At 40.0% G+C, this 23938-nt stretch overlaps 1 protein-coding gene across 5 annotated transcripts in view; it reads left to right on the forward strand.

Annotated features, from left to right (window-relative positions):
* htr2cl1 (5-hydroxytryptamine (serotonin) receptor 2C, G protein-coupled-like 1) overlaps positions 1-23938 on the forward strand; it is a 139306-nt gene that overhangs the window by 39688 nt on the left and 75680 nt on the right. For 4 of the 5 annotated variants that reach the window (XM_051400457.1, XM_051400461.1, XM_051400460.1 and 1 more), the window contains exon 2: positions 23069-23209. The exons of the other annotated variant lie outside the window; for it this stretch is intronic. The gene's annotated coding sequence lies outside the window, so the exon portion shown is untranslated. The remainder of the gene's footprint in view (positions 1-23068; positions 23210-23938) is intronic. 5 annotated transcript variants of the gene reach the window in all.

Raw genomic sequence — 23938 nt, forward strand, 5'->3', positions numbered from 1 at the left:
AAGTAGATCAGCTGTTCTTATACTGCATGTTTGACAAACTACAGATCTTCTGGTAGGAACCAGATAGTATCTGGTATATATATATATATATGAACACCAAATACTTTTGGTATATAGCCAAATTTCATGAATGCATGCATATATATAATAGTTCCTAGTATGCAGGTAGCTTTAAATGCCCTTGATATTTTCTAATGTGCACCATAGACTATAGTTTCCAGGGCTTTAATCTGTTCAGCGGGGTGTGTTGAGTAGGTTAGGCTGCTGATCATGAACCACAATGTTCAGAGTTTGCGTCTGGCTGGGGAACTTTTTGTTGCATGTCATCGCTCATCGCTCTCCGCCGTTTCTTATCACCTCTCTACTCTCAGCTATCTAATAAAATCATAAAATGCCCAAAAGCAAAACTATTACAAAAAGACCCTCCAGGCGCTCTGTAGAGAGGAATAAATCAGAAAATTTGACTTCTGCTGCTTAGAAAGATGGTGGCTCTGATATCAGCTCAACATCAGTGAAATAAATCCTGGAGTGTACTGTTCTGTAGCCTCTCTGCTTTCCCATCACTGAGGCTGCTCCTTTTTTGTTTCATTGACCAGCCGGTCAGCCTAATTTGTTAGTCCATCAAGTCTCTGATTAGCCTGTAGTGCCGCCAGTGAAACGGTGTGTTGAGGCCTCCTCATTGTGCATGCTGTGTGTATTTCTGTGTACCACACAGCGCCTGCAATGTGGAGGCTGAGACATGCAGAGACATCACACAAGCTTTGCCACATTTGACTTTCAAGGACAAGTGACACAAAAAATAACAGGTTTTTTTATTGTCACATATTATTAGCACACATACTGTATTCACTCACCCTACACCACAGAGCATCAACTGCTTCGCATGAGTTTCCCTGTGAGTCAAGTACCTTTTACTTTGTCTATAGATCAACACACTGTCCCTCTCCACCCACAATCTATATACAAGTGGGTGGTCTCGGTGACAGGCCTGTTCCTCTGAGGCAATACAGAAAACTGAAGCTATCTTTGGTAGTGCTTATTATCTACTGAAGCACTCCTGCACTGCAGTGGCACCATGTTGTTAGTTGTGTTGTAGCAGCATAATGGCCCATGTAAGATCCACACAGATGACAAACCCTACAAAGCCATGGTTCTGCTTAATGAACAAAAAAACACATTATCTTGTGTGGCATAAACCTGAATTATGTGACCAATTTGGTGCCCGGTCCCACGGGGTTGTTCATGCAAAATCTGTCTACTGATCTGTGAGCTTTTGCTTGATTTCACATAAGAGACAAACATCTCCCCCAATTAGCTCAAACACTAATGTAGCCCTTTCTCTGATGACAATGAGTGTTTCACCTCACTGGCTGCCGTACCGTCTGATTCCCACTTCTTCTAATTTTACCTCTGCTTCCACATTACTGACATTCTTAGTTCCACATGCTCAGCCAGCCCCTGCCCGTTCAATCAGGTGCATGCTAATTAGCTTTGTGTGGGGCCAGCCAATCCCATGGGGAGTGCCACTGGGTAATTAACTTCTGGCTAATAGGCGCAGAAATGGCACCGGGGAGGCAGAGTGGAGACCTGCAGTCAGTTCCAGACAGTTGTTTGTCTCTGGTGGGTCTTGCTGCGATGTTGTTACAGTATGCAAGAGGATACATTAAAGGTGGGTGGAGGGAGGAAATAGAGAGGAGTGTTGAAGAGGATGAGAGCTGGACGGAATTAGGTGACTAAAGGAGGAAAAAAAACCTGTTACAAGGATGCTTTACGTAACTGTTACGCCAGACATTACTGAAACTGGTTAGTTCAGCAACCCTTTGACCTTGTGTTGCGTTGTGTTGTGGTAAAGATAGGCAATCTTTTTATGTGATGCATGTGTATTATCTTTATATGGGGACAGAATATATCACCACTGTCAGATCTCATGAACTTGCAAAGTGGAAACTAAAATGAGGCAGTAAAACAAATAAAATACCATAAAAACAGGGCAGAATATGTGCACTGGCTAGTCATAACAGGAATAGTGCACAGGCTACTTGTTTGTCGAGTTCACTATTTATTATTATTGTTAAATAGTGAACTCGACAAACAAGTAGCCTGTGCACTATATATGACCAATTCAGCAGTTTAAAATGCATTACGTCTGCTTGCTCCACCTGATAGCGGCGTTTTAGTAAATCTCAACAACTCATACATTTTGATATAAATTTGCTTAAAGCAGAAGGAAGGAAAATATCTTTTTTATCTTTATTCTGGCGACCCCTGTGGATAAAAGCGGTAGTGTTTCTATTGCCTCATTTCATTCATTTCAAGGGGAATCCTACAAAATCCAATCTGGTGGCTGACATTAAGGCCAATCCGGCTGATGTTCTTGTTTGTTTATGTAGGTCACATAGAGGCATCAGTATTAAATACTGACTGTACTGTTTCATAACCAGTTGTAGTAGGTTTCATTTGAGTGGTGTGCTGACCTAAACAACCTACCTTGTACACTGCAAAGTTGAGCTTTTGAGCTTAAACTTTCTATTATTTTGTCCACCCCATTTATATCAATGAGGGTAGACTAAGTAATATAAACACTTCTCTATATAATGCAGTGTAGTTCAGCTCATCAAAAATGTTGACTCAACTTAAAAAAAATAAAGTATAAACTTTATGAAACTTCATAAACTGGCAACTGTATTCTCTATAAAACATTGTGTAATAGGGATACTGAGGGAGTGTGTAAGGCCCGGGTTCAGGTCGAAATGTTTGTCCTGCTGAAGTGTCTGTGAGCAAGACCAACTCACATCAGGTGTGCTGTTAATGGACAAAAAAGATCCAATAGTATACAAGTTTATGGATCTATATCCAGATCTGTATATCATTATCATATAAAAATAAAAATAAAATCTGTCAAAGATCCAGTCTGTAATCTTCTGCATATACAAGCGTATCCTTGGATAGTATCATACTTTTCACTACAGAAGGCAGACTTTCCTGTAATTAATGAACTCTTGAAAATATCTTTACTATTCCTGCACAGTTGGTTCTACAGCTCTGACAGTAGAGAAAGCTTAGAGAGTTCTGAATAAAAAGGATATTTTCAAAAACTGCACGCTAAATAGTGTCATGCCTCAGTGGGGTTGTCCAACAGAAACAGTGGGACCCACAGCGGGGACACCCCTAAAAGCACAACCTGCTGGGAGTTGCTTTCAGAAAATGAGGAACCTGACATGCTGGATTCATGTTGTTTGTGTGTTAGCGTGTGCAGTGGTTTCCAGTAGAATTAGGTAATTTTCAGGAAGAGACACAAACTTCCCGACAATAAAAGCCTTCTTTTCCCAGACATTCTTTGCTCTGTGGAGGGACTGACCCAGTCCAAAAGGCCTGAATAGGGTTCATTTCTCTGATCAACCAGCCAGTGCTGCAATAAAAACATTAATTGCAAAAAGGATGTAACCATGTGGGAGGAAGAATGTATAGCAACTGATGATAAGAGGACTGATAAAAGCTGGGAGTAGTTGGTACTGTATGTAGGATGGTAGAGTAGGAAGCAGCTGTCTCCGGAGCGGCACATTTAGAGAGAGAAAGGAATAGCTAACGAGGCAGCCAGGCTGAGTCTATCATTTTGAATCTATCAAAAGCAAACTGAGGCAATGTATTCTGCATGAGGACTGATGTATTGACTGATGACAGAGAGAACAGTGGTCTTTCAAGTTTTACATGTATCAGAAGTTGAAACCCTTTTTGAAGTTTCTTCTTTGCGATGCATTATACATAACTGAATGTTCTTTGGGGACAGTACGGATAGATACCGCAGGAGGAGATTTAATCTACCTGCCATTTCTAAATTCCAGTTGCATAGTTTTGAAAAATGCCAGAAGCTCGTACGAGCGCCATCTATTTAATCTGGTTTTGTCTGGCACTTCTCAAATTCATTTTCATGTTGCTTGTTTAAGTGCAGAGAGGGAGGAAGAGATGGAAGAGAAAAACAGGTTGGGGACTCACTTAGTCATTTTAGCTTGGGGCAAGTCCAAACGTGGTCTTGTACATGGAGGGCACACACACACACACACACACACACACACACACACACACACACACACACACATCCCTCGCCCACACATTCAGGCATTCATACACACATCAAACAAATAGACACACATACAAATATGCATTTTTCTCCAAGACCCCTCCACACAAACACACAGCCAAATTATTCATGTATTCAGAGAAGGCTGACTCAGGTTTGCGGAAATACTCTTGCACTGGTCCAGCCCACGCTCCATTTAACACATCTGAATGAGTTATTGGGTGTGTAAATGGACAACGCAGTCACCTTTTCAACAGACTGTGGACAATGTTTCACAGAGGAGGATGCACTACATTACACACCGGTCCAACGCCTATTAGACTTCATTACGACCGTATCCCAAACAAGTCACACATCATGTCAGCTCTTGTTCCTCCACTGCGTATTTCCAATTATTGTCGTTTAAAGGCGTCAGTATGCTTTAACTGAAGTGCTTGTCCAACAACTGTGACTATCCAAAAAGGAATATGAGAACCAGATATTTTCTAACAGTTATTTACCTTTTAGCATTAATTATTCAAACAAAGGAGTTTCATGTCCATCCACGGCGTAGAAGCGACTTATTTGAGAGTCATGTAAGATTGTGAATGGGAAAAATTAATAGGAACTACTTCCTGTATCCCCATTATATATGATTATTTTGTTTCGCCCCTCTCGATGACAGTAGACTTTTCACCCCTCCTTTGAGTATGGCCATTCGGAGCAACTATAAACAGTTTTTCCTTCAGATGTGGTTGGATATCATGTTGTGTGAACTAGTTCTTTTCGAACACAGTGACACTTTAACACTAGAACTAGGACATCAAATGTATGAATTTAACTTTTTAGAAATCCTATATGATGTAAGTCCTTGAAATGTCCTGAAATGGAACATATTCTATCTGGTTAATTAGCACTGTAGATCCATTCCTACTATTCTACTGTAGTAATGCACATGGACTATTAGTTGTTTTCCTACAGAAGACCTGAGAAACACAACCAGGTCTTCCATTGATAGCAGCTTCCTACAGGTCAGATCAACCTAATTGCTGAGGAAGAAGAGGGTGTTTGCAATCCCCAACTTTTCACAAGTAGTTAATCTATCTAACTTCTTAGTCTGTTTATAATAATAATGAGTCAACGCTTTTTATTTCGCCACAGGAGCTGGCTGTTTTCCATTGTCTTTTATTCAGTTTTCTTGGAGCCAGAATTTTGTCCATTAGAAAGAGATGCATTTTGTTGTTCTTCCACATTGTTTTTTTAACCATTTTTCCAGTTCATATTGCAAATAAATCACCATATGTCATCGTACTTCAAATTGCTTTTCAACTTTTCTATGAATTTTTCCTTCAGCTGTCAACTCAGTGCTACCAATTGCAGAATAGTTGACCTTCTCAAGTTAGACCAATTCAGTTTGTAGTATTATCGCCTTATATGCCGGTTAGTTTATTTTGTTCAACCTTACAGCACCCATTGTCTATGAGTTTCCTCTCCGGGGGCCCCGGTGGGAAATTAATCCCCAGCCCCAGCTGTGTTCGTGTTATGACCTACTGTTCAAGGCTGCAAAGCACAACAAAGGCAGAACTGATCGGCCCAAAACATTTCCCATCCTCTCACCCTTGGCTCTGTCTCTTCCCCTCAGTGTTTTGTTAGCTGGGGATGTGGAGAAGAAAATATAATGAAGGGTATGGGAGAAGAAGAGGGCAGGGTCTATCGATCTGGCTCTATAGAAACTGGTAGGATGAAAGTCAGTGTAAGAGAAACAGGAGAGAAGATGCGTCCTAAACTCTGTTTGTCCTCTACGACTAAATTGGAGGCAGTCCAGGCTGCAGACCAGTCTTGGGCAATTGGGTATGTTATGTTTGTTCCTGCTTTCTACTTTCATCATATACAATTTCTCCTCATCACTCTTATTTTTCCAAAGTTTGGGAGGAACTGTGGCTCAGTTGGCTCTGACCTGGTTTGAAATGGAAGTGGGGTTGGGTTTCAACAACCAGCCAAATCCATTTTGGGTCCAGTTCCAAGCTGGTATTACCTGAATTTGTTAAGCTCTTAGTGTAACAAATTATTTCTGTAATCTTTCTCCCCCTCTCTTTTCATTAACACCAATGCATGTATCACACCAACTTTAATAAACATTGCATTGGCTCTGTGTAATTTATATGATTATTTTTTGCATTTTTCAGTTTAATTCTCTGAAGAAATGCTGCAGGGAGCTACCAGCAGCAGTTTTTATCAGAACTTTAGCTTTCAGCAGTGTTTTGGTCGACTTTCCATCACGTTACCTCTCCACCCTTAATCTGAAAACGCCAGCAGACCAGTTTTTAAAATACCAATACTCGATACAATAGCTTAACACACACGGACTGCTGTCAGCATTATTTGGAGGATAAGACCGAAACCAACAATATGTTAGTTTGTCTATCGATACCTTCCGACTCCCGTACATTATCTCCTGCAGTGCCAAGCCAATTCATTTCCATTGAAAATGTTAATCTTTAAAAAAAATCTTTTTGCCAATTTTGTTAAAGCTGGGTGCTGCAGGTTTTATCTAACATTTAAACAGGAATACATTTTGTTAAGTACTTTTTTGTGCTGTCAGTTAGTACACATTAAGTGCTCTAGTGAGTATTTATGGCAGGAGGATGGTGCAGGTGGGACTGGCTCAAAAATACAGTCCACATGTTGATGGTAATGATGAAATGTGCATCGCTGTATCCCATTTATCTGTTTTAATGGTTTTTGGGGCAATATCGGAGCTCTAGTGCACAGAGAAATAACTACAACATCTCTGTTTTAAATCTGACCCCTTGACATCTGCCACATGTCCCCCCCCCTCTTTTCGCTGTCTGTCATCGCTGCTAAATAAATCATGTCATGGTCTTATTTATGATGCATAAACAAAGTGACACATTGGCAACATGTTTCTTTGAGTCACTCACCTCAATCTCCCTCCTCTGTGAGCTAGTCATGTTGTCTGCATTTGCTTTGACATTTCATTTCTGTCTTTCTCACACACACACTGTGATAGAGCCTGCCGGGCAGATTAATTAGAGTTGCTGTTTGGAAATGTAGACAGAGCTAAAACAATGTGGAACCTGCAACACACTCAGCTTCTGCCTGTCTCTCTGACCACACTCCTTGTGCTGAGTGTTATATTGGTATGCAGTAGCAGTAAGGCTGTGAGAGTTATTATGCCTCAGTCCATTAATGCGTGTTATCTCTCTTGTTTTTCTCATTATTTTATCTGTCTTCATCATTTTTCTGCCTCTTCTTCCTGTTATGGATATTTGCTCCATCTCATTCACTCCCTGTATGTTTGCATAGTTGCAATGTCTGTATGGCTTCTGTAGTGGTCCTTCTGTATCCCTCTTGTCTCCCTCTTAGTCTTTCATTAGATTTAAAAACCGTAATGAAAACCAAACAGGATGGAAAACACCTCCCCTCTCCTCCTCCAGCCTCCATTTTCTCTTTCTCCCTTTCTCTCCTCACCGCCTTTTCCTCTGCCTCCTCTCGTCTCCCTATCTACCTCCTACGCCACCCCTCTCACCTCTTCAACTGCTCCATCCTTTTTTTTTTCTCCTCACAGCGAGATCCACCATTTGGGGAAGAGAAAAAGACAAAAAGAGATACAAAACAAAATAGAAAGTCTACAGCACCTGCTCTTACAAAATGGCTGCAGACTTCACGGTAAAAAAAAAGTCATTTTGGAAGTGCAGGTGACATCTAACATTAGTATGTAAAATTGCTGCAATTGAGGAGCTGTTTTAAGGAGAGTGAAGACATCTGTTGAAGCGTGAATGAAACTTAAATCCTCTTGGCATAAACACCCTTTTTCTTTTTTGTTTTTTGCTCATAAATATGTTATCTCCTCTCCTTCCTCTCTTGCTGTCATCTTGCTGTGTCTGTGGCTTTTTCTCCCTTTGCATTCCATCATTTCTCTATTCCTTCCTTCCTTCCTTCCTTCCTTCCTTCCTTCCTTCCTCCTCCTCGTCTTCTCCTCTCTACCTCTCACTCTGTCTCTCTCTCCCTTCTCTCTGTGGCAATGAATACCGAATCAGTCAGAGACAGACGGTGCGTGGGGTCTTCCCGGAGGAGGGATAAAAACACACACGAAGCGCACACATGAATTCAGACATATGCCCGAGCAAGAAAACCCTCTGTCTCCCACCATACAAACACACACACACATGAGGACGCACACTGGGATGATTCTCGTGCTGATAAATTCTGACAGTGTAATTTTCCTTATCGGTAATCTGTAGTCACTGAGTCTCAAATAGCTTCTTCAAACATTAGTGAAGCCATGGGGACGCTCGGAGGAGGAGATTAATGGAAAACACACGTGTTCATGGAAACACACAGGCACATGGGAAGACACACTTTGCAGGAAGAGTTGTGAAACACACTGCCTCTGCCTTTGATCATACTTCCAGTAATTTGATTTTAGCTGTATGGTCTTCCTGTAATCTAGCAAACAGTAATCACACTCCTCTTCCTCTCCCTTTTGGTGTCACTCAATCTTTGTCTTCTTCCGTGTGTCCTTTCATCTTCGTCTGTCAGTGCTTCACGCTAAGCATCTTGTCCCCTTCTGTGGCGTCACTTTGATTCTGATTACCATTAACTCTCTATGTGTCAGCACGTAATTGCCTTCGCTGGGTGCTGAGGCCCCATGTCACCAGATTAAAAGTTTCCACGTAGCAAAGATGCAGATACAGACATTGCATAAGATACTGTAAACACACATGCACAGTTCTAATAGTGAAGACATGGATGGATTGAGGACATTTAGTGTTTATGAAGGTAAAATTACAAAGCAAAGTAGGTCTGTTCAAATCCATATTTCTAGACTTAATACATCATTCAAGATTTGTGTAATATCCTTAGATCCAGAATCTTGTCTCAAGGTTTGTCCTGTTTCATAGGTTGCTCCGAATGAACGTGGCATATCCTTCCCAGCCTTCAGCTTCCCATAAATCACCATGTGCCAGTTGGTTGTTTAACAGAGCGTCCTGGCAGCAAGTCATAATGTCAGTAAATATCACAGCACCATGTTGTAATTGGAATTTAGGTTGTCATCTGTCACGGCTAAATGAATATCAACTAAAATAGATCAAACCATTATATTGAAATAAAGTTAGAATAAGTTAAATAATTAATGTGGACATGCTGTTAATCAAAGGAGTAATATAAAGTTATATTGATATCTAGCACATACCAATAAACTCTGGCATCATTAAACTCATCCCAGTTGACCACTGATGTGTGCACTCTGTTGGTTCTTTGAGGGCAATATCCTTGAGATAAAATTAGAAATGTTTGACTTAACAGGCTGATGAGAATCACCTGAATGCACCATTAGTTTGCATCTCTGTGCAGCTGAACTGTTTTATTTGCAGAACAGACACATGTTTAACCTGACCTTGGGATACGCTGACACGCCTTTATGGAACACGTCCTTTAATGGATCCAGCGTTTGAACTCACTCGAATGTCATTTAATTTTAGCCATTTAAATTTTTGGCTCGAGTGATAGCAATGTCATTCTGTCAGTCTGTCCGCCTCTCTGGTCAAAGCTGAAATACAAACAACATAAAACAACATTAATTGTCCACAGAGAATGAATCCAATGACTTTTGTGATTATCTGACTTTTCTTCTAGCGCCACCATGAGGTTCACATTTGTAGTTTTGAAGGAAATATCTCAATATGAAATTTGGTACAGATGTTCACTTCCCCCTCTGAATGAATTGTGACTACTTTGAGGATCCCTTAACTTATAAACATATAACCTTTCTGGTGGTTTTAAACCATGCGTGCAGCCTTGTCTTTACTCACTGACAATTGATCAGTTAACCCTTTAGTGATAATAATGCCTCGCTTTAATGATTGACATTCATTGGAAACTGCACAGATCCCAGGCTGTTTAGTAATTATAAAACTGCTGCATTATTTTCTGATCTGCCGATCCAATCTATATGCAAAATACAGTTTCAATTAAGTTTCTAAAGCAAGCCTCATGGGTTTCATATAGGCCTAGACAACTCTCTGTTTGTTGTTTCAGACATCAGTGAATTTTAGCATTTTTCTACATGCTGCCTTCTTTGGAACATCTCAATTTATTATAGAATTTGAGGTATGACTGCCTCAGTAAAGAACCACAAGGAGTCAAATGCATCAGTCTGGTCAAAGAAGCCTACAGAGACAGTTCCGATCAATTTTAATCCTCACAAAATGTCCTTATTAACTGGAACAGAATTAGCTCCAGAGTGCAAAGTGTGAACCTCTCGCAATCTGTGCCAGAATACGTTTTAGCTCATGGCAGATGGCCACAGCATTACTCATACAAAACCGTCAACACTGTTTTAACTCATTTCAACTTGATCACTGTGGGCCTTCAGACCAAGACGCTGTGAGGATAGAGATAATGTTTGTTCAAAGAGGAAATAAAGTTTCTTGGCGGTCCAAAAGCACCATTTATTTGAACAAAGACTCGATGCATAGCTGTGTGAAACCTGACTTGTGATTAATGTCAGCTAACAATGCATCCGAAAAGAAATATTGTCTGTGTAGAACTCACTGAAATGAAACTATGTGATATAAGATTATTACTGAGTCTGTGCATTGATGATAAGATGAGAGGAGCAAAAGTCAGCATACACATTTCATGCATTCCTTGAAATAAGCACTGAATGCCTTACGTGTTTTTATTTACTGTTACGATTACTAGACTCCAATCCTGTTCCACTTGGACACACAAGATGAACCACGGCTTCAAGCACAACTGTTTGCTCGCTCGCTTGGGGTAGCGGAAAAGGTGACACGGGGAAGATGCGGCGATAAACACAAAAGGGCAGGCAATGCGGTGAAGAAATGACAGGGCAATTTTTTAGGAGAGAGAGAGAGATTCATGGACTTAGGTGGATAGGAATGTGGGTAGGAAATGGAATGAATGGACCAAACAGAGAGAGAGCGGGGTTTGAAGTACAGCGAGAGATTAATGACAGAAAGGTGCTAGAAATTAGAAATGAAAGAATGAGAAGGAGAAGGCGGAGAGATTTAGAGGTGTCAAGTGTAAGAGAAAGTGACAAGCAAATAATAAAGGGATTTATGGATGAAGGACAGTGATGCTAGAAGGTAGAGGAAGAAAAAAATGGGTGGGGGGAAATGATGGAGGGAAGTGATTTAAAGATGTTCTTTTCAGACTTCTCGCCCACCCTCGTACCCAAACTCTACCCAAAGTATAGAAAAAAGGACGAAAGCTTGAAGAGCAAGAAAAACGTTGGACAGGAGGTAATGATGGATAGGCTGGATCTTCATGAAGCGAAAGATAGATAACTAGATGCCAGAATGGTTGAAGAAGCAAGGGCGAGGAGAGTATTAATTTCCCTGTGCAACCCCTGAGGGAACAAAAGAGAGCAAGTGAAGTCAAAAAGGGTGAAATGCAAGAGACCGAGAAAAAAAAAAGGAATAAATTAATGCTGTAGCAGAAGAGGAAGAGATATTAAAAAACTGAATAGGAAAGTGGGTGTTGAATGATCTAGTGTTCTGGGCAAATAACTTGCGAAAGGAAGCAAGTTTCCTTTCATTTTTCAGACTTATATCTTTATTCCCTGCATGATCTTTCTTTGATATCTGTCTCTTAGTCTCTTCCATTCACTTCTGTTCTCTAGCCCTGTCTCTGTTTAATTTTTGCTAGATGTAGCATAGAAAACATGATGATGATAAATAAGTTTGAGAAAGAATAAGAAAGGCTTTGTTTTTTTTATCTTGTTGTGCATTACTGTATCCTCTCACTACTTGTTGCTGCAGTGGTGCAATGTTCCCACAAGTATCATTAAGGTTTAACCAGACTGCAGCTCACTCAATCCCAATCCTTCTCCCTCTTTATTTACAGCTAATACGCAGCGATTTGCCTCAAGGAAGACTTTACCTCCTCCACCAACACTTCTCTCTTGACAGGATACATCAAGCACTGTGGGTTTTCAAACATTTTCTGTCATGACCTTCTTTGGAAACTCATTTCAACTTTATCAATCAATAAACCGCCCGAACCTTTAGACACAAAATACACAGGACTCTCATTAGCAATAAGCTAGTTTGCTGTAGATGATGATGATCTTTTCGGCACGATCTTGACACGTTATCTGTTTACGAGGTAGCTGTGGCTCAGGAGGTGGGTCGTACACTGATCTGAAGGTCGGTGGTCCGCTGCCCGCCTCCTCCAGGCTGCATTTCGAAGTGGGCAAGATACTGAACCCCAAATGGCATGTGAATGGGATGTTTTGGATGGGAAGCATTGTATCCTGATGAGCAGGTTGGCACCTTGCATGGCAGCCTGTGCCATAAGTGCATGAATGTGTGTTTATGAATGAATAAATATTGGCATGTGGCTGGTAGCGCTATATAAAATGCAGTCCATTTACTGTGTTGTTTATCTGTCTGAATACATCTTGCTCTTGTTCATTCGATTCAGCGTTAAGATAGGAACTATTAATCTCGTTCTTTGGGTTAAATCACGCCGAATTAATAAACTGAAACCCTGATCAGTTTTGTCCAACACAGTTTTATTTGGGCATGGTTGACAAAAAAGAGAAAGGCAGCGCTTTGTCGTAATTCTTCTTACCACAGAACCAGTGTGTAGGATTTAATGTCAAATGTTACACACAGGACCTTTTTAAAAGATGGCTGAGAAGTTGCGGACAATATGGTGTCTCTGTTTTGCATCCATGTGGTAACTGCTCCAACTGCAAGACAGCTGACCAAAATGTTTGATCATCACACAGGAAAACTGTTGATCATTAAGGCGATTAATCAGGCGTTGCAACCTCCCCCAAAGAGATCTTCAAACAGCGGCCACCCTGGCAGGAATTGGCCCAATTCTAAAGTGGGTTGAGAACCCCTGATGTAGCCCTTCTCGCTATTTAGAAAATCTAACCAAATGACTAGCATGCTACCTGCCAGCTCTGCATGGCTTCTAGGCAAGACTGTCTCCTTTTAATCGGAGCCAGCATACAAAAGCAATTCCAGAAAAGTGAGTGTTTCACGCTAAGCAGTGTTTGCTGCATGTAGGTCTTTGCTGTGTTTGCATTTCTTCCTGCTTTCATTATATAAAACTGATAGCTGCTCACCTTGAACGCACACAAAATGATCACAATACATCATTTTTATGTTATTATGTGTCGTCCGCACACACCCAATACTCATGTAGGAGACACATTTTCTGAATCTAGTGCAGCTCATTTGAATGAAACATTCATAAAACTGCATATTCAGCTCAGTGTTCTTACAGAGGCACTGATGCAAGGGTGAAAAGTCTTTCTTTTTGTTTGGATCCTGCTCAGGATAAACTGTATTTTCTGGATTTCTAAGCCATCCCCTGATGCTTCTCCTACCTTCAAATCAAAGAGAAAGAAAACTTTTCTTTTGTTGTGAATGATTGTGTGTTTTTGACTCACTGAGTCAATACATGGATTGATGCATCTATACAGTGTAGGACTGTAGCCTGTTTAATGAAAATCTCTCCCACCCTCCCTTTTCCCTCTTTCTCTTGGATTTACAACCTTTCTCTCTGCATGCTGCTCTCTTCTATGTTTCATTTTCTCTCTCTCACACACACAGATGCACGCATACACCCACATGTAGTATGCTCGACTGCCCTCTCTTCTGTCATCAACTGACTCACACAAGGCGCTTTGGACTTCATATTTATGCATGTCTGTGAATGCAATTTGACTCACACAGACACAATCGCACACACAGCTGGGTTAAAAGGGTGGAACGATGGTCTGAGAGAATATTATCTGCATTGGTCAAGGCTCTTGCAGGTTGGCAGACACTCTCACTCAAACACAAACACAAATGCTGGTTAAAAGGGTGTAACAGGCAGGTCTGACAGAGAATATTATCTGCTTTGGTTAAGGCCCAGCAACTTGACAAACAGAAACAGACACACACAGGTTTGCACACGCAGTGGCTTGCCACTAATGCGATGTGTTTTTTTTCATTAGGACCCAGTCATTGGAGGCAATTACATGGGTCATCCTGGATTTTAATGGAGAAATAATGGACTTGGAGGAAGGCAGGGAGCGATAGAGACGGTGAGGAAGGGGTTGGAGGGAAAAGGTACACAGAGATGGAGAATGGAGAGACTATAACAAAGAGGAGAGTGGCGACAGCCAGAGAGAGGACTAATGGGCTGACATGAAATGTCTGTCACGCTCGTGCTGCATGCCAATCTAAAACTCAAACAAAGATTGTGTGTTTTTGGGTGAGGTCGGTGTCACGAGTTTAAATCGAAACTAGTTCTCACTCATAATGAACAGTGCATATCTTTGAGTTCTCATTTGTGTAAACAATGTGTGAGAAGGCATTAGCTGAAACGTTTGTAAATGATGTACAACAAATGAGTGCTCAAAGATTTAAAAAGGCTTCATTTTCACGTTATAATTAATATAATAAATAATTAACCCTGCTACTTTTCTTGGCAAGACACGCCCTGCATAGCATTCAAGCACTAAATTTGGTCAGCTGCCCACGCTCACGCAAGTGGGAAAAGATAGCCTGGTCTTTCTGCCAGAAAGGCTTTCCAACACGTAGTTAACATTGATCTTTTCCCAAATCTAACCAAGTAGTTTGATTGCTTAAACCTTTTTGACAATAATAAGTCGATCCCAGTCTCCTGGTGCTCAACTCATTTATTCACTACAACCTCCTCCCCAAACATGGGCTTTGTCGCTCTTTATATTATGTCACCTGACCTTCTTAAAGTCTCTGTCAGAAAGCGTTCTGTATGTCATCTGATAAGCATGGGCGCCTGGCCAATACTAGACACTAAATACTATGCAGAGTGTGTCTTGGCAAGAAAAGTAGTGGTATTCATAATTAGGCTTTTTGAGCTGAAGCTAACACGAAAAGGGGAAGTTAGGCGACATTTCACTTTCACCTCCAGATGTGATATGGTTTCCATATGCAGAAAGGAGATCCAGATGCAGATTGCATGTTAACACCAGGTGCAAATGCTACAAACCTTTCAGAGCCACCTTTTAAGCCTACAGGTACTCAAGAAGTAGATTTTTGTTGTACATTTCATTTAATATTGTAAAAGGTGTAGCCTCCATACAATTTGCTGAAGCAAAGCCATTATATTTTATCCAATATAATAAAAAGATTAACTTGTGTCTTTATTGACCCCACATGCACAGTGGAATCATTGATCTCTTTTTCCTGGAAGTGTAACTGATGCACGGGAGACAGGAGTCCCGAGGGAACAATAGCTTTAGCTCGCTTATAAAAATGATAATCTCAAGGTGAGCTGACTCGGTTCAAAATATCACATAAATGAGCAGTGTGTGCATTGAATATCACAAATAGAAGTTATTTTTTATTTTTGCTATACCAAGAAAGATCTCCAACATACACAATTGATCTATTTACAAAAATGGAATTTAATATTTAAAGGTATGTTTTCATTTTTGTATAATCACCAGAAAATAAGAATTGTTGTGTTATCGTGAACGAATGAGACATTTTTATCGACACTCTGTTACAGAGGCCGCCATGTTGAGCCGCCATGTTTCTACAGTAGCCCAGAATGGACAAATCAAACACAGGAGTTTCATGGACACTGTAGTTTCTCCCACATCCTTTGAACAGCAGGGTGCGCTGGGGGGGCTGTAATCTGCAACTACACCACTAGATGCCACTAAATCCTACAAATCCTTTACCTGTAAAGTATATTTAATGTTACGTAAATATGGAGCTTATTATCTTATTATCTTTCTCCATTAAGTATATATTATAATAACAATAAAAAAGTCTGAACATTATATGTATTATTGTTATAAGCCATTTGTTAAAAGTTGAATAGTCTGTGGATGTTTGCACCAGTTGTCACTCTTCATACAACCAAGCTGTCAGATTAAAATTTACTCTTGACTCACACAACTGTACCTTATTCAGACCGGACAGATATTGATTTTTTTTTTTAGATTGGCTCAGAAATAACCAGTTGGCCAATCCTTTAAAATCCTATGACTGCAATTGCACTCATTGGCACAGGTAGTGGCAGGTCGTTAGCTTCGTGGCCGAGCTCAGTCACTAATGAAGCCCTTTCTAAAGATTACCTTAAGTGCTTCATATTTATGTGGCTGTAAATTCGTGGTCATTTTGCTTACTCGCCTTTTTCCTTTTAAGCTCTTTAAATCATGACTTAGCATTTCAGTGGATGCTAAGACGGCTTGTGGTGCTCAGTGAAATTGATTTGTCTGCTGATTGAACTGGAGTGACTTCGCTACGACATCTGATCTTGTTTGGTTGTGTAGATCAAATCATGACTAAGCATTTTGATGAACATTAAAACATGTAAGATAAAGATGTCCAGTATTGATTTATTGTAATAAATGTGATTTATTTTTGCTGTGTAAACAACTCTTGGGTGTTTTATTTTTTTTTTTTAATGCTGTATTTGAGCTTCTCAACATGAAACGCTGGTCTTTTATGTTAACCAAGATCAATATTGATTTCCAATAAAGCAAAAAATATTCCCTCTTCCCATCCCAGTGTGTGTGCGTGTGTGTGTGTGTGTGTGTGTGTGTGTGTGTGCGCGTAGCCCTATTGTGTGGTAATAGTATTGATTGTGCATTGATGACTTAAACTACATCTTTAGAGAGAAGAGATCCCCGAAGTGAGGGTATACAATCAGCATAAAGCTACTTGAGCGGAACAAAGTGTTTGCATGAGTGCTGTGTGTGCATGTGTGTGTGTTGGCTTTACTGTGTATGGAGACAATTTGTTTTTTATTTTTACAGTGTACCCTTTCTAAAAACAAACAAAAAAATCTATACTTTCAGTCCAAGTGTATGATTAAAAAGTATTCCTGTTTCCTATATGTGGGTAGTAAGGCATGCATTTTTTTGTGTGTGTGGGGGGGTCCCATCTGTTTTCCAGCCTCTCTCCATCTCCTCTAGTCTGTCTGCTCTTGGCTACAATTTATCTTCTTTTCCATCTGATGTTGCAGCATATCTTTTACAAAATCTCCCAAACTGCATTTATTTTCCCCAGGCTCTACTTGTAGTAGGTTTCATATGTTCCTCTTCCAAGAGATGTTCCAATAACATTCTTTCCCTCCCGATACCGATACTTTGCATATCGGCTGATAACAAGTACCCATCTGTTCTTTCTGTGATTTCTAACGTTGTTGTAAGTTCTGGCTCTGATTAAAACATGAACACATACAGAGAATTAATACTTTTTTATAATCTAGTCTTACAGTCAGTCAAATTGCTGAAATTAAGCTACGTCTGGGTAATGTTTCTCTTATTGAAATCAACTTGGCAGGAGTTGCCAGTGCCCAGCCAACTGGAGTCAGAGTAGGAAACGGATTGTGACTTCTGTTTCCACAGTATCCAACACTTTAACTATTCCCTATGTGCCGTGTGTGTGTGATGCTTTGACAAATGCACTCTAACTGATCAACACCAATTGTGAATGGCTGTAACACTTACAAGTGGCTCTATACCGCACAACATGCATTGTTGACTTAATTGCTACTGCTGTCAGAGAGGTGTTAATTATGCACAAACATCTCCCTGTGATGCCTGGATGGTTTAATATCTCTCACAATCTGTTGTGTAACATCTTTAACACTACTGGAGTTATTTTTGTAGATAAAGGGAAGAAGAGAGGTTTTATGACTAGAGATGAGTTACGCTTTTCGTCAGTCTGTTTTGGTCCAGACTGAAATATCTCAATAATTATTTGATGGATTGTGATGAAATTTTGTACATACGTTCATGATTCCCAGAAAATGAATCCTGATGACTTTGATGATCTCCTGACTTTTCCTCTAGCGCCATCATGAGGTTGACATTTGTGATTTTGAGTGAAATGTCTCAACAGCAATTGGATAGATTGCCATGACATTTGGTGCAGACATTCATGTTCCCATCAGGATGAATCCTAATCACTTTAGTGATCACCTGACATTTCATCTTTTGCCATCATCAGCCATCAAAACTTTAATTTGTCCAATAGATCGACTTTGGTCTATGATTAAATACCTCCAAATTAAAGACATTCCCATCAGCTCAGTTGTACTCTGGGCTAATTTGCAAATGTTAGCATGCTAATGCTGTAAATAAATATGGTGAACATGGTAACCAAGCACCAGGATTGTTATTGTGAGCATGTTAGCATTTAGCTCCAAGCACCGCAGTATAGCCTAACAGATGCACTGTGGCTGCAAATTTTAGACGTGAGATAAATTGGTCAAAGGAAACAAACACATTTAAGAAGTAAGTCGCTGAGAGGGTCTGAAAAGTTGTTAAATCTAGTCACGTTGGAAGTTGGAAACACTGGAGTTGGCTCAGATTCATAGAAGCAGTTGAACAGAATCAGAGAGATTTGGGTTCTTTAAGGATTTTTTATTGCTTTGTGGAATTAATTGCGTAATTTTCATAATAAATGTCATAACTGTGCCAATTTCAGGAAAGTTTACAAAAACTTAAATGATAATATTTCAATTTTAAAACTAATTCATAATACTTTTTAGATGCTTACTATTATGTACATGAGACCCTAAATTGCACTGTTAGAAGGTTATTGTGGATTTGGATTTCCAGTAGCTATAAGACAAATACCAGCTTTGGTTTATTGATCGTCTTCATAAATGTACAGAGACGAGAAGAAAAAGGAGAGATTTGAGGAAAATAACAAACAACTTGAGTTTGTCTTGGGTTCAGTCAGAGGTTGAGCTATGCACAAACACACAAATGCTAGCTTAGAGGTAACATCTGGTAGGCTATATGGCTGCTGGACTAGACATGGACAAGCTTTTTTCTGATTAACTGATCATACCTAGTCATAAAGTTACAATATCAGTGTTGGTATAATGTAGGAATATAGGCTTATATAACATTATATGTTGAAACAAAGAGTATACTCATAGACTGAATGTGGAATTGTGAGACATGTAAGCGTAGAAGTATATATGTATGTATATAACATCTATAAATATAGTGATTGGATTGTGGTTATTTAAAAAGCATATAAAATGTAATGCACATCGAGTCCCCTTGGTTTAAATAATGAATTTGACTAGTTAATGCACTTAGACATATTTACTGAAAAGGGAACTTTCTCTTTAACCCATTTACTTTGCAGAGAAACTTGATCACAGACAGATGTAGTGCGTAGGTTACTTAACTCCTGATTTAAAATTAATAAAAAAAACGCAAGACAAGAGTACATGTTGAACCTTATAAGTTTGCTAAAAGCCACTAAAGTGACAAGATTTCTGTTTTGTCATTTTTACAAGACTCACTTGAAATCTTACACGTCAGTCTGTCTTTAATCACAAGAATGTATAGACACAAAATCAAAAAAATTGATTACAAAACATGAATGCACCAGACGGGCAGACTTTTTAATTCAGTAACCGCTTTCATCTTACCATGCAGTGATAAGGTAACCTTGAGGAAAAAGCAAATGCAATTTAAATGTTCATTGTGATGGACTGCCTTTCCACAAGTCTCTGCAAGTTCATTTTTGTGGCGTATTTGAAATAAAAGGAAACTAACAGAAGCTGGGAAGATACTTCTCAAAACTGTCATACAAAATGTTCAATAAAACATGCAAAGACACCAGCGTACTCTAATTTCAAGAAAGTCATATGCAGCAGGTTATCTATTATGCATCTAATGCGACCTCAACCTGAACTCCAGTGTCTATAATTAAATGATGTAATATCTTACAAATTAACCTATTATTTTTCTCCCAAAAGACACTGAGGCTGCAGGCCAAGTGTTTAGTTTTGACTTCATACTAATTACATCTCAATCATTTTCAGACACAAAATTAAATCAAGTTAGTAATTTACAGATTGAGAGCCTTCTACCCTTGGAGCTGTTACATCAGAGAGTGTTGCTTTTTGAGGTGTTATGTAACAACTCTGAGGGCGGTGAAGCTTTTTAAAGATTGAGGGAAAGCTTGTGTTGCCCAGTGGACAGCACACAGCATTTATTGTTTGTTATTGTTTCAACCAAGCTTTTTGATTGGTTCACGGCACGCTCTGTTCCCAAAAAGCACAGCCTTGCTAACTCTGGTGGTAACAGGGGATCTAATTAGCGAATTAGCCAACTAATTAACAAATCTTTTTACCCACGTATATTTGGAGTAAACTTTTCAGTACCCAGGCGTGTTACTGAGTAAATGTTAAGCAGGGTTTATATTTCCCCAGAGAGATAAAGGTTAAAAAGTTAACTTGGAAATCTATACCAAGGACTTCTCCAGTGAATGTGGCAGTGTCACTGCAATATATTTCATTCCCATCCTTTCTGCTGCTGTGGGTCGGACCGTTGTTCTCCAAATATTGGCTTGTGATGGTTGGCTTAACGCTATAAAAGTGTGGGTCCAAGGTGGCCGCCCTGGGGGACCTCAGCTGGACCTACTCAGTTTCAGTGTTGCCTTTAACAATTAAATGAAAAAAAGAGACAGACAGAGGAGAGGCAAGAGAGGGAATCAATATATGTGGTTTGTGTAGAAGTCAATACAAATATAGAGTTTTCCAGCTCTATGGGACACACATGAATGCACAAACTCCCAAACAGGACCAAAGACCAACAAAGCTTTGAGTTTTTGTTGCTTTTGTTTTCTTTAAATAATGACAAGTATATCTTTTTCTCTGCTTATTAAATTATTTGTTCAGGCAAAGAACAGAGTGAAGTCTGTTTGTGAGTGTGTGCGACAGAGATTGTTGGGGTATTTTAAAGTTTTAAGACTTAAATGTTTTATGAAGCAGTTGAAGGTGGATCCAGGGATGGCAATTTTGGTCTGTGGGCCTGTCGGCTGGTTGTCTGAAATACCTCTACTGACTATTGGATGAATTTCCATTAAATTCTGTACATTTATGAAGACAAAGCCACAGGACTTTCATTGTCACATTTGTTGTTTCAGGTGCAACTACTGGATGTATTGCCATAAAATTTAATATGAACGTTCATGCTTCCATCAGGATCAATTGTAATAACTTTTGTGATCCCATGCCTTTACATCTTCTGCCACCATCAAAATTCAACAAGTAATTTTTGCAAAATGTATAACATCCCCATCAGCCTCAGTCCCCATCAGCCCCACAGAGCTGCTAGCATGGCTATTCAGTTATATACTCAAAAGCTTTGGGCCTTTTAAAGCTTTGTCTCCAACACAGAAACTGTCTAACTATTGCTGCAGAGTCTTATTATAGATTGCTGGCAAGTTTGTAGGCCATAAGCCATTTGTAAATATGATTCGGTAAGTGTTCTCTTTATGTGCAGCTGAAGTAGCGTTAAACAGATCCTCATCATAAGGAGCAGCCACTTTTAGCCATTTTTAAAATTGACACTCTATTATATAAGATTACATATATTAACAGCCAATTCACTGTACATTAAGTTTACATCTCCATCTAATCACTTTAAAAGGAATTTGATGTGTGCATTTAGATTTGTGTCCTTTTTAAAAAGACGTAAACTTTACACTGCCCATCCTTGCTTGAAATGACCAGCTGACCAGACTAACAAAGATACCTTGTAAAAAGAGACAATAAAGTTGTGAAGAGGCATTTTCATGATGGATTGTTTCCTCCTCAGATACTTTAAGACACACCAGTTCTTCCTGTGAGTGTCAGGTGACTGACAGTAAGTGGAGTGTGAAATAACAAGAACACTGAAAATATTCAACTCCGGGATAATGAAGTTGCAATAAATCCAGCACTTCGACAAAACTAAATTGAAAGATTCATGTTTACTGTGATGGATTACTTCGGTCTGTGGGAGGCTGTTTATTGTACAGAACAAGAATGGATGGCTGCAAATGGTTTCTTCTGAAAGGAGGAAAATGAGCTGTAAATGTAAAGGAGAGGGGCAATCTACACTACTGAAACAGGAGTACAGCCCAGACCTGACATTTCAGTGAGAGCCCGGCCCAGCCTGATTCATCAACTATGATTAGTCAACTAGATTTATCAACCAGAACCTTGCCCAATGGCCAAAGTCAATATTTTAACTTCAAAACCTTCTCTCATATTCACATAGCAGTACACAGAAGCTGTTCCACTTTTACACTTGCTGCTGTAAGTTATCAGCCCACCCATTATGAAGCATTGATCAGTAGTAGACTGACTGGCTGTAGATGTGAAGACATGAATGTTGGTAATCTCAGCAGTGGTGGAAGTACCGAGGGTGCAGCTGGTGCAATGGGCCCATGATGGATGGCAACAATTTCCTGGTGTCCATGGGTGGGCCCTTTCACGCCTTCACATACCGCGCTCAGCAGTGATTCATAGTACGAGCAGCATGGGACAAGGAAGACTCCACTATAGTGGATTGGCTATACTGCAGAGCGAGGAATTTTGAACTCGAGCAGTGTTATTAATGACTTTGCTGAGCGAAAGACCCGTAGGATGTACAGGTGTCTCTTGTTTATGCAAGTAGCCTAATTGTTTGTTCAGATGTAGTCATCCATTCATTCATACTTTGCAGGCCTATAATAAGTTGCTTTTCTTTTCTTGATCACTATTTGTTCTGTGGTTATTGACTTACTGTGTAAGCTACTTTGCATTGATTTGTTTGGCTGACTAGAGCTATTTTCGGGTTGTTTGAAGACAGCAGACCATAGTGGTTGGAGTCCAGGGAAGGCTGTTAGATTTGCATTGATAGATTTAGCACTTCGTCTGCTGTCCGTGGTGCTCAAAGGCTGCAGGTTTGCGATGGCGTGGAGTCGTTATGTGATGCCTGTGTATACACACATTTACACGCTGTTTGCGGCACAAGAAAAATATTTGCACTGGGGTCAATCACACATGTTACGCTGTTGAATCTCAACAGCGGCCCCTGTGGACAAAAGCGGTAGTGATTCTACTGCCTTGTTTAATTGATTTCAGTGATTTAACAATAGTGGACACAAATATTAAGTTACTAGCATGCCCAATATCTCTGAATATGTCAAATTCAAGATCTTTTACTTTCTGTTTCAGACCAAAAAGCACACGTCAGATGTTGAGCACTTCAAGTCTGAAGAAAGTCCGTCCAATGTGTAAGTGAATGCAACAGAACACGAAGGCAGCTCATCTGAGGGGGCTTGTTTCACATGAAGATCAAATCAGCACTCAGCAAGGGTGAGTGAAACATAATTATACACACACAGCATCTCCTTTTGAGGGAAAATGAGGTTCAGTTTAAGTATGCAATATAAATGATGTGTTTCAACACACTCTCCTGCTCTCAGATGAGTACACACAGTCCAATGTCATAAAGAAAACCCTGCTCCTGAGAGCTCGGAGATCCTGTGGGCATGTTTAGAGCCGGAGTCAGACAAGGAACATTAGCATTCAATGTTGTGTGGCACCATCTGTCCCTGAGCAGGAAAACTCCCACATGAGGGCAGAGACACAGAAACACACACAAGCAGACATACAGTATGTACAATACACTCACATGTTCGCCCTCTCGCACATTTCCTAATTATCCCCCTCCAGCGGATGCTTGATTTCCCCTCTCTTCCTCCGTCTTTTTCACCTCTGTCTCCTCTCGGTCCCTCACTGCATCCGATGGTGTCTATTTAAAGGGATTGCCCCCCCCACACACACACACACACACACACACTCTCTTTGTCTTCTCTCTCTCTTTCTGTTTGTCTCATCCATTCGCAATGTCTGTGCACTGGAGGCTTCAAGTTTCTACATTACTCTTGTAGAAGTTGCGTACTGGACCAGGATTGACTTCCTAACTATTTGTGATGTCAGAAATAGTGCTCGTAGGCCCCGCCCGTTAAAAATCAGATTTTCAGTGAGCACAGAGGAACTTTCTACTTTCAGCAGATGAATGTGAAAACATCCTTGTAGTGT

The sequence above is a fragment of the Dicentrarchus labrax genome, unplaced genomic scaffold (genome assembly GCF_905237075.1).
Source record: "Dicentrarchus labrax unplaced genomic scaffold, dlabrax2021, whole genome shotgun sequence".
In the NCBI taxonomy this organism is placed as follows: Eukaryota; Metazoa; Chordata; class Actinopteri; family Moronidae; genus Dicentrarchus; species Dicentrarchus labrax.